Genomic DNA, 12883 nt, shown 5'->3' with positions numbered 1-12883 from the left:
GTGTTTGAGAGTCACCTTTAGAGCATGGGTCTACAGGATCGCCCGCGGCTCAACTAAGGCAAGTGGGATATTTTCTTGTACTGGGATTTTATGCCCTAGATTATTGTTTTGTATTAGTTTTATGTACACCCCACTTCGCTTTAGGATGAGTGAGAGATTTTTGGGGTTGTGCCCTAAAGTCTTGTGTCATGTAGTTTGTAAACAGTTTATACGAACACTTGTGATGTATAATATATGATATTTTGTTTCACTTCTTGATTTTGCTCAATTGTTTTTTTTATTTGCTTTACCACAAACAAATAAACGTAAAATCCCTGGTTAGCTATATGTAACTTAAGCATGTATGTGGTGACATACAAGTGGATCATGTCTTAAGTGATAACCAAAATGATCTATAGCATATGGACATAAGAGGGAAACCTTATCCTGGTAATGCTACGAATGCGGCCTGCTTCGTGGAATGGTCACAAGTGTTGTGACTTGTCACAGATGGTCTGATTCTGATCATTCGTGTAGGGGACATGCGAGCAAGGGACTTCACTTCACTAGGATGACAATAGGTAACATGACCTTAATCCTGAGTGAGTTTGGAACTCCTGCCATTGAAGGCGGTCCTTTGATTTGTATGGGTGCGAGTGGCCAGGTTGCCGACTCAAACCTACCATTTCAGGGATTCGTTTGATTTGGGAGCTAGGAACTCAGCTACACAAGATGGACTTCACTCCTTCCCCGAAGCAGGGGCAAGTAGATAGATAGCTCCCTTAAGGCCTGATTCCAAGGCTTGAACGATATGGCACCACACACCTTCTCTTGGCCCAAGAGGTGTTCACACATAGTTGGACTATGTTGTATTGTTCATTAGAGGAATCAGTCATACTTATGATTGGTTATATCCGATGGACACAAAAATATATCTGTGGTAAGAAGAGTTCAGCTATTGGTTTTTAGTGGAATGTCTGACAGTTAATGGATGGTGGATCTCGTGGCTAAAGCGTTTAGTCAGCTATTCACGTATCGTTGGAGCTTCGAGCCACAGGTCCATAAGGTCCCCTAGGTAGCTTAGATAAAGTCGAGAATCAGTTTTTGGGTCAGTTCGAAATGTTCAAGTTGACAAAAGGGAGTTCGATTATATATGATATAATTGAACTGGTTAATTATATATGATATAATTGACTAAATGTATGAGATACATTATTTTAGAGGAAATTGGATATAAATATGATTTATATCAAATGGAGGAGAAATTAATATAATAGATATATGATATCAAACTATAAGTTAAGATTATATTCATTATTTATTTAATTAGTATGATAATTGGCCGAAAATTTCTCCTAAATCGTGCGAAAGTGGGAAGATTGATTTCAGTTATTATAATTGAAGCATAAAATGAAAATTGTTTCATTTTGCAAAGAATTTGAAAAAGTTGCTCACGGTGTGAAAACTTCACGATTGCTTAGCTAAGAGCCTATACGATAGCGCCTTATCGCCTAAACGATCGCACACGTTCCTTAAACGACTTCTCAGTTTTTCTAAACGATCGCTTAGCACACCGAGCTTTTTCTAAACGATCGCTTAGTAAAACCTACACGATCATGTACCTTTCCTAAACGATAAGCACCCAGCTATACGATAGCTATCTCCCACTTGCTTGTCGTTCTACACGATCGTCCTTTCCTCCTTCCTTTACCAATTCCATCAAATTCACTCTTTGGATTCTCACTCTGAGAATACCAAGGGCTTCAAGTGGTGGTGTCGTCCCTGGTTGCTACATGTTCGTGTGCTTGCGTTCGTGTAGACGATTGTGCTGCTAGGCGATAGTTTGCTGCGCGATAAAGACCGTAGAGGGTTGCTTTCGCTGGATTGAGTTTGAAGTGAAGGCAGTCTTCAACTGGTACGTTTACTCAATCTATTATAATTTAATTGTTAAAGCATGCCTATAATTAGTGTTAAAATGTATATCTATTTGTTAAAATGTGGGTGTGGTAATTTGGCCATAATGAAATAGGAAAGATCCAAACGCGCTCATGGATACTCTTGTTTAATAGTTCCTTCGTACTCTACCTTGCAAGATATGAGAAAGGATAATTACTCATGTCGTGCTAGATCTAGGTGCATCAATAAATGTCATGCCTTGTCATTTCTATGAAGACCTTAAATTGAATGGCCTACAAAAGACCGAATGTTTGCATACAACTGCGGATAGAGTCATGAATTCGACCCCTAGGCATAGTAGAAGATGTTTTGTTGAGAGTTGAAGAATTAATTTTTCCCGTTGATTTTTACATTTTAAGAATGGATGAACCATACTTTACTTCTTCTTAAAATATTTTACTTGGTAGACCCTTCATGAAGACTGCAAAAACTAGAATTGACGTAGATAAAGGGTCTTTATTGTTGAGGTTGATGCCCTAAACTCTCATTGGGTCCTGCCATTTGTAAACACTGTGTTCAACAAACGCTTGTGATGTAATAATATATGATATTTTCTTCACTGTTGTCTATGAAACATTAGATGTTTTAATTGCGTTACCACAAACCAATAAACTAAGATCCCTGGTTGTCGTTGTAACTTAAGCATGTATGTAGAGACATACAGATGGATCATGCCTTAAGTGATAACCAAAATGGTCTGTAGTATATGGATATAGGTAGCGATCCTTATCCTGGTAACACTATAGATGTAGCCCCCTTAGTAGAATAGTTACAAATGTTGTGACTTGCTACAAATAGTTTGATCCTAGTTATTCATATGGAGACATGCGAGCGGGAGCATCCTATACAAAGGGGTTTGTATAAGACCGAACCACGAAGTGTTATAGTCTCGTTATATAACGTTGTTCATGATAGAGACTTCACTTCACTAAGATGACCATAGGTAACATGACTTCAATCCGGAGTGAGTTGGGAACTTCTGCCTTTGAGGGTGGTCCTTTGATTTGCATGGGTTTGAGTGGCCATATTGCCGACTCAAACCTACTACTTTGAGGATTCGTCTAATTTGGAAGCTGGGAACTCAACTACGCAAAATGGATTTCTAAGTCCCAAATCAGACAAATCCTCAAAGTTGTAGGTTTGAGTCGGTGCTCTGGTCACTCGCACACATGCCATCATTGATTGATAAGTTTGTAAATTATTCAACAACGTTGTTAAGTTATAAGTGATTTTGTTCATGACAGCATTTGTCCTGAACGACAGATAGCTCTCAGGAAGAGATTCCAGTATCATGCTCACTTGACTTGTTTCGTCTATCATATCCTCATGAGCCTCTGCGATGTTAAAATGGACTATGCATTTCTGCATGTCATCAGTCGTTGTTGAACTAGGAACTGGAGGACACTCCTCCGTTAACACAAACCGCAAGTCATCTACTACTAATATTGTATTGATATTTGATTTCCAATTGGAGTAACCCTCTTCATTAAATTTGTCAGAAGTAAGAAGTTGTATAATCGAGTTCGACATTGCTGAAATATTTTAAAAAAATCTATTAAATATGCATCTAAATCCATTTTAACAAAACTAATAAAGTACCCAATAAATCTTTATTTATTTGCAATGATACTTAAGTGATTTAGAACAAGTGCTACCGAGGGGCAGTCAAGAATTCCTTCACAGAAGCAAGAAAGTTCTTGACCAAATACTATTATCTAGAATAACTCATATCCCAATAGTTTTTTTGGTTATCGTTTTCGGTCAAGATCTTTACTAACACTTAGTAATTCTTGTAAGTGTGACCCGCTATTTTCAGATCTTATAGGACGGTATGAATATGTCTCCGAGAGAGAAGACAATATCCAAGACGGAACCATAAGACCTTATTCATTTTACTGAAGCTTGGGTTGTTCCGAATCCTATGTTATAACCCTCCGTAGGGATTGCCGCAGTTAACGACTAGCTAGTGCCACATAAAAACGATAGTAGGCGCAACATAGAAATCTCACGTTTCAAACTAATAGAGGAGACCGTAGGACAATGTTGACACATTTCCTTCACCTACTTACTATGAACCACTTCCCTCATTCACCTTGTTATTGACCCATGCAAACAATTTCCGTATGAAGCAGTCGAGGTAAAATTGACAAGAAGTCTAGCATGGATCTCAAGGTGTGAACTCTTGAGGACGTGAGAGCTAATAACTATATATCAAATATATTGTTAATCTCCCACTGAAGTGTTCTAAATGTTTGGGTAATTTACTTAGGCATGATGGCTAATTTCATACAACCTAAGTCTAAGTGATTTTTCCAAATATAACTCTTATAATTGGATTTAACTTACAATGTCTAGGTGATAAACCATTTTATAAACTTACATCACTCGTGCAAGCTCATAAAATTAGTTAACAACTCTCAACTGTTCGGTCATAATCCCTAGTTAGGAGGTGTTCCGTAAATCGTCAACTTAAGTACCTCCAGCCTTAGACAGGTTTATAAACTGATATGAGTTTGTAACCATATTTTATAAGGCAACAATCTATTTTAACAATGAAAATTAGTTGTTAACCTAAGTGAGCATGCAGGTGTTCTTTGTTATGGATTTTAAACGTCTAACCAATTTTATAACAACTTACAAAATTTAGACATGCTTAAACATCCACAACATTCAACAAAGGTATCTAATATAACTAGTATATTAAACATAACCCTAACATGCATACTATAAATTATAACAATTATAACATACTGTCAATGCATATAACATGCTTCCTATATTGGAGTTTTAAATCTACATGGCATACTGTATGCATATACATGAATTTATTTAATTATCACATACATCTCATGCATAAACAATTAAATGCTAACTGTTATTTCGTCACCGCAATCCGAAGAAAGCAGATTGTCGCAAAGCAGGATGTGTCCACAAATAATGCGAGCGATAGCGCAAATTTGGGGGTTGTATCTTTCCTTGACTTTATTCCAAATTCTGCACTATCACATCGCATTTTAATTTTGAAAATTTTATCACCGCATCCTCTTTGGTTAGCGCAATCATTTAGCATTGATTAATTTAGTAAGTCACCACATGATTTCTCTTTGTCAATTATGATTTCAATGATGAAACACATGCCTCTATTTTTTTCATATATGTTAAAGTCAACTTAATTTTAGGACAGTCACCTTATAAAATATTTCTAAAAGTTAGTGGTCTGATAGCTTTCTTTCAAATTGACTTTTTTACGAAACTTCTTAAGAGCATTGCATGACTTCTTTCAACCTTTTAGCAATGAGGACATTGCCGCATTTTAAATTTGGGGGTGCGGTATTCATTTTTCGACCTTGCTATTTTTAGCCTTACGAAAAAAAATCATCATAACGTTGCGATCAGATCCTACTCGTAGTTGGATGTCCGCATGACACACATGGAGGCAAGCCAAAACGAAGGCTAGGCACTTGGATCAGCACAGAGTTATAGAAAAAAAAATGATTAAAATATATGTCTGAAATACGCAAGTATAAAAATCATTTGAAAATACCCCAGTGATTTTTTTTTTTAAAAAAATAAATCATGCGATGCCCTAGAATCTGGTAAAGTCTTTTTGAAAGTTAAACTTGAGGTCCCTAACTTTTAAAAATATTTTAAGAAAATACCCGAATAAAAATTAAGGAGATTCTGGTGCATAGGATTTGAATAAAGCATCCTTGAGAAATCTAGGAAAGAGAAGGCAGTCGACTTTCTAAAGGAAATCTTTAGCTTATGCTTCAGGACAAGCATTGTTTAAATTTGGGGGTGTGATAACGGGCAAAAATGCATGTTATTACAGTGCTAAGTTATAAAACAATGCAGGATTGCGATGATAAAAATATACATTATTGCGTCCAAAAGCATTAAGTTCACAATATTGCGATTGCATGCATCGATCGCATTAAAATAGTTAACTTATGTATTATTGTACAGATTATGCGTTGACACATGACAGAAAATGCGATCCAAAGAAATCAACGGCCGAACGCATTAAGAGATTGCATTGACGCAAGGCTATGCGATCATTTATGCTCGCGAATATATGCTTAAGAAGGTTGCCGCATAGAGCCGGTGCATCATGATAACGGGCAGAAATGCACGTTATTACAGTGTTAAGTTATAAGACAATGTACGGTTGTGTTGATAAAAACATATAAGATTGCATCCAAAAAGTATTAAGTTCATAATATTGCGGTCGCATGCGTCCATCGTATGAAAACAGTTAAATTATGTGTTTTTGTGCAGAATATGCGTTGATGCAAGGTGGAAAATACAATCACAAGAAATCAACGGCCGAGTGCATTAGGAGATTGTGTTACCGCAAGGCTATGCGGTCATTTGCGCTCGCAAATATCTGCTTGAGAAGATTGTTGCATAGAGTCGGTGCAACTTGGTGGGCGCATCTGAGTGAAAAGCATAATAAATCATGATGGGATAGAAAGCTGATGATGGTCGATTCCGAATTAAGTTGACAAGCCGTTAACGAATTACTGTAGCAAGTGCACTCAACTTTTCGGTGACAAATATTCGATGCATTAGACAGAGAATTAATGCCATCCCATTAGTGCAATCATAAGAGAGAAGTAGCCTTTCACCCCGAAGCTCTATAAATACCAGAGGCCACCTTTAATGAAGGAGTTCAACAGTTAGATAACTTTCTCCATGGTTAGAAGTAGCCTTGTTCTTAGTTTTTCTTTTATTTAGAAGGCGGAAGCGAGGGAGTGATATTGTACCGAGAGATCGTTCCGGTAAACTTGGAAAAGTACCGGAAGCATCGAGATCAGAGAGAGGGCTAACTCCTGAGGAAGCAGGAACATCTTTTGAATAGAATAGAGTTAACAGTGTAAAAGCCTTGGGAAGCAAGGGATTGCTACTAAGCTCTCTATCCTTATCTTCCATTTTCATTTTGTACTTTGAACTTATCTATAGAAATGGAATTTACTTCTTTATATCTGTTTACTCTCTATTTATTACTCATGAGTAGTTAAATCTGTCGAATGGGTTGAGAATGACTTAGCTAGCATAACTGGGGATCTTCATTCCATGTGATTATCTTATATTATGTATGCGTCATTTGTCCATTAGAGATACTCAGGAGAGTAGACTAAGGATAGAATCTAAGCTTGGAAAAGTCAGGTTAGAATCTAGGCTCGAGAGAGTTAGATTAGAAATGCATAATCAAGAGATTGGAACTTAGGAATAAGCACTGTTTGCTATTAACACATCGCATGCATCCTAGAGATAGGTTATGATTGTATGCGGTCACCTTGTCTTTGTGTGCATCTTACATCATCGCATAGGCAAAAAGCAGAGACTTAGAAATAAGCTCTATGGACATTATTGCATCCATCGCATGCATCCTAGAATTAGGAGTTACCGCATTTGCATTGGAAAATGATTTGTTGTCATATGAGTGTAGCATGATCGCATAGTTTGAACGCATTCTCGGGAAACGCTAGCTAAAGACCTTCTCAACTCGTTCCTCTGCATATTTAGTGTATCTGCCGCATAATCAATCTTTTCTCAAATCCGCCGCATACTTTTTACACCACAAACAATAACCCAATAACTTTTTGATTTATTGGTTACCACAAAGTCATCTAAAAAATTATTACTGCATTTTGTTTTCCTTAGTCCCTGAGTTCGTCCCTGGACTTACCAAGAAACTCTGTAGGATTTATACTTGAATTCTGCTGAGAAAACTTGTTGCACAACGCATTTTCCATCACCACAATACCTTTCATTATTTCACCGTATAAAATAACGCATCACATCATGGTGGGCGTATCTGGGTGAAACGTAATAAATCATGATGGGACAGAAAGATGATGACTGTCGATTCCAAATTAAGTTGACAAGCTGTTAACGACCTACTGTAGCAAGTATACTCAACTTTTCGGTGAAAAATATTTGACGCATCAGACAGATTTAATGCCATCCCATCATTGCAATCATAAGAGAGAAGAAACCTTTCACCCTGAAGCTCTATAAATACCGAAGGCCACCTTCAGTGAAGGAGTTTGTTCAGTTAGATAATTTTCCCCTATAAATAGAAGTAGCCTTATTCAAGTTTTCTTATACTTAGAAGGCGGAGCGAGAGAAGGGTAGGGATGCCGGAAGATTGCTCTAGTCAGCTCGAGAGAGAACCCAGGAGGCGTGGAAAAATAGAGAGAGGCCCAACTCTTGCGAGAACAAGATTATCTTTTGAGCAGAGTAGAGAAGAATAGTGTAAAAGCCTTGGGAAGCAAGAAATTGCTACCAGACTCTTTATTCTTATTCCGCATTGTCATTCTGTATTTCAATTATATATCTATAAAATGGAACTTGCTTATCTACATCTATTCACTCTCTTTAAAGCACGCATGAGTAGCTAAATCTATCGAATGGGTTGAGAAGAACTTAGCTAACATGACCTAGGATCTTCATTGCATGCGATCATCTTGTCTTATGTTGCACTCAACACCCCTTTAGAGCTACTCGAAAGAGAGTCTAAAGAAAGAATCTAAGACTTAAGAAAGCTAGGTTAGAATCTAGACTCGAGAGAGCAAGATTAGATCTGCATAAGCAAGAGATAGGGACTTAGAGATAAGCTCTGTTTGCCAACATGCATCGCATGTACCCTAGAGATAGGTTATGGTAATATGCGGTCGCCTTGTATGTGTGTGTGCCATTCGTCATCGCATAGACAAGAATAGAGGCTTATGTGTAAATCCTATAGACATCATCGCATATATCGCATATGTTCTAGAACTAGAAGCCGTAGCATTTGAATTGAGAGATGATTTGCTATTGTATGTGTGTAGCATGATCGCATAACATGAAGGCAATCCTAGGAAGTGTTAGCTAAACCCCTTCTCAACTCATTCCCCTGCATATTCATCGTATCTTCCATATTATTAACTCTTTTCTCAAATCCGTTGCATACATTTCATACTGTAAACAACAAATTAACAAACTTTTTGATTTATTTGTTACCGCAAAGTGATCTCAAAATTATCACTGCATATTGTGTTCTTTAGTCCCTGAGTTCGACCCTGGACTTACCAGACAACTCAATAGGGTTTATACTTGGATCTTACTGAGAAAACTTGTTTGTACAATGCATTTTCCATCAACGCAACCCTTACCATTATTTCATCGCATAAAACAATGCATCAGCGAGCCCAGCGATTGCATGAGTTACCGATTCCTGACGAGGAGTTCAAGGGAAGAAAAGTTCTTCAACTGGTATGTCTCTCATTTCTTCGCATTTAAGTCTTGTTCTAAGCATGCTGTAATTTTTTGTTAAATGCATAACTTGTATGTTTGATTATGAATGTGGCATTTCTTTCACAATGAATTTGGAACCATCTTGCTTCCGCTCATAGGTACTCTTTGATAAGAGTTTCTTCATTTATCAGTAGAATTTGACGGAGAGGTAAAATCCTTCAACATTTATGATGCCATGAAATTTTTAGAGCAATATTATTCTCTTTGCTCCATTAGACACATATGATGAAATTGATCACATTGTTGATTCCATGTTATACAAAAGTTCTAATTATTTGGTAGCCCCTTCCATTCATCGTGGTTTTGATTTGACTTCTCATAATTCTTCTCATACATCTCTTCACTTTTGTGACCATGATAATCCAAATAAAAAACATGTTTCTAATTCTTCACTTCAATTTTCTAAAAAGAATGAATCTTCTTCAAAAGATGATAATGATAATTCTTTCAACAATAAATTTTACCAAAATGTAATACTTCAAAAGTAGATTCATATTTTCAAAACAAAATTTGTATAAATGAAAAACCTTCAACAAATAATTCAAATTCAAAATTCAATTGTAATAACAAAAAAAAAAAAAAAAAAAAAAACAGAGCTTCTAATCTTTTCTCTATTTTCAAAGAAGAGCAGGAACTTGGGAAGTTGTTTAAAAAAGCCCAAGAAGCAAAAACCTAAAAAGACCGAAAATTTTGATGTTCCCTGAAAAACACAAAAATCTTCAAGGTGAACGGGCACAGACTCAAAATCTTCAATGAAGGGCATGTAAACCAAGTCCACTTGGACTTGCATTTAGACAATCCCTCATAGACTTGACACCTCTCTTCACCAACGTCGAGCAAACGACGCTAAAAATTTGCAACAAGACAAAATTTTCCCTTTCTTTCTTTTCATTTTAATTTTAATTTTCTAATTTTTTCTTTTTCTTCTTTCTTTCTTATTTTAGCATTAAAAATAAAAAGAATAATTGTATTTTCTATTTTTTTTTGTAGATGATTATCTCAATAAAAAAGAAGAAAAAGAAACTTTCAAAAAGAAAAACAAAAAAGAAACTAGGGAAGTCTCTCTCTACATCCCTTATTTTTGCTCACTGAATTCATTTACATATCATAAACATTGAGGGCAATGTTCGATCTTTAAGTTGGGAGGTGGGTAAACATTGCATGTTTTTGGCATTCTTTGATTACATTTTTTTCTTTGTAAAAATTAGCCATACTGAAATTTTTTTTCCTCTTAAATGATACATACATATATATGCATGTCTGAAATTTCTGGAATCCTTGAGCATCTAAGCTCGGGTTATTTATTTAGAGAGTTACTTAAATAGATTTTACGACGCTGATATGACATATCTGGATGAGTCAGCTCTGATTCATTTTGATAGCATAATTTAGATTCTTTCAAAAACATAACTATTGAATTCTTTATGCTCCAAAAGACCATTTTTCCTTGAATGCAATAAACTCATGATTGAATCAATGCATGTTTGCATGTTCAAGAATCTCATTCACTTTGTTCTATGCATCATTTGTTTTACACAATCTCTTGATTCTTATCGATGAAACTTTGATGACACTCTCTTTCAAGTAACGATACAAACAAAATTTTAGGCCTTTTAAAATTTTCTAACAAAATTTTGAAACTCATCTTTCAAAAGAAACTTTCTTTTCCTTTTAATTTCATATCAAATACTTAGCTTTTTAGATTTATTTAGAATCTTAAAACTCTTTGTGATATCTACTTAATTTTCTTTGTTACCCCAATAGGACAACCGTTGGTCAGAGAACAACCGTCTTGTTAGAGTAGCAAGTTTAGTCAAAGAGGAATAAAAAGGGCCTAGTTTATACAAAATTGCTAGCATACAAAAAATAAAAATAAAGCAAGCTTGCCAAATTAACATAAGTTTCACTAACGTGCTATGAAGCACAGACACAGATACGACTACATAATACGAATACGATTGGAAACGACGATTCGTCAATTTCTAAAATACTAAGATACAGATATGTCTAAGGATGCGTCATTTTATATATATATATATATATATATATATTTTAATATATATATTTCTAAAAAATGAGGATACTGATATGTTGAAGATACATTTTTTTTTCTTTAAAAAAATCTAGGATATAGATAAATTTAGTATACAAGTTAATAACAATAGTGCAAAATAGAATACAAACACTGAAATACAATACAACAAAAAAAAAAAACAACATCTAAGATGTTGAAGTACAATAGTTAATAAAATACAATAGAAAAGTGACTCATATTTCAAAGAAGAAGAAGATTAGAGAGAGAAGTATGAGGATAAACGAAGACCTTATTATTGAAGATATCCAAATGAATTACTTGTCTAGGTTTATATTAATGAAGATATCCAAACGAAGACTTTATATTTTGGTGGACTTTGTGGAGGATTCAAATGTGAAGATGGAGATTAGATTATTCTTGTCTAGGTTTGGTCTGTTATTTATTTTTTTCTTTTAGTTTTGGACTCGAGTAGTGAGCTTTTTAAATAGGTTGCCTAATTTTAGATTAGGAAAGATTAGATGAGTTACTTGTCTTTTTTCTTAAAAAAGAAGTATGCATAGAAATAGATACGTTAAATCGTGTGTCAGATACGTATCTGGAAAGTATCTGAAAATAAAGATACGTCAAATCGCGTGTTAGATACATATCTGGGAAGTATCGACATCTGATACTGATTCTTTATCTCACATGAAGTATCTGTGCTTCATAGCTAATGTGTGTGTGTGTGCATAGGCGGAGGTGAAAAGAGTTGCCTTCATCGTGTTTCTATTAGGGCTTGTGAGAAAAGAGTGATAGGTTCCCGACGATATGAGTGTGAAAATTATCCCTCTAAGTAAAAGAAATGCTTATTACATTTTGTGTGCGTCAGTTTGAAAAACAACCCTTGTATTAGAATTGCCTCTCTCCAATACAAGTTAGGTATGTCTTAGACCAATAACCAGGCCAATGTAGGGTGAAGAGGAATTGAGTATTGGATGTCTCCTATTAGTTTTGGTTTTAAGTAGACTAAAACAAGGTAGTCTTTTCTTTTATGATTTTTCAAGAAAAAGACATTTTCATTTCAAAAGTAAGCTTCAATCTTTTGTTAGCAAAACTTTAAATTTCTAAATGCTTGCTTATATCCTTACTACCTTGATTGTTGAGAAAAGAGAAGAGAATTAATTCATTGGGTAAGACATTTGAATGTATAGACTATTTGAATATGAGGATGAAATTATGCCAACATGAATAATTCAATTTTGAATAAATGAATGAAACTTTGAAAAAATAATAAACAATCAATTTTTTCTTGAATGTATGTATACTTCTAATTTTGACTTGTTTAGGATGAGCAAGAGCTAATTTGGGGTTATTTTGATAGGTCTTGTAAAAGAATATCTTTTCTATGTTAAAACCTTAAATTTTATCATATTTGTTTGCTTAAAAAGTCTATTTTATAGGTAAAAGACAATCTCGACACTCTTGAAGCTATTTTGAGGATTTTGGAGCATAATGGAATGAAATTAACTAAAAGAGATCAATGGAAGAAAAGAAAAGAAGGAAGAAAATATGAAGATGTGCATATTTACAAACTGAAATCTTTGTTGCTTCATTAAAAGAAAATTTTTGCTA

This window comes from Benincasa hispida, chromosome 6, assembly GCF_009727055.1.
Source record: "Benincasa hispida cultivar B227 chromosome 6, ASM972705v1, whole genome shotgun sequence".
Lineage (NCBI taxonomy): Eukaryota > Viridiplantae > Streptophyta > Magnoliopsida > Cucurbitales > Cucurbitaceae > Benincasa > Benincasa hispida.
This window is presented reverse-complemented; position numbering follows the sequence as displayed.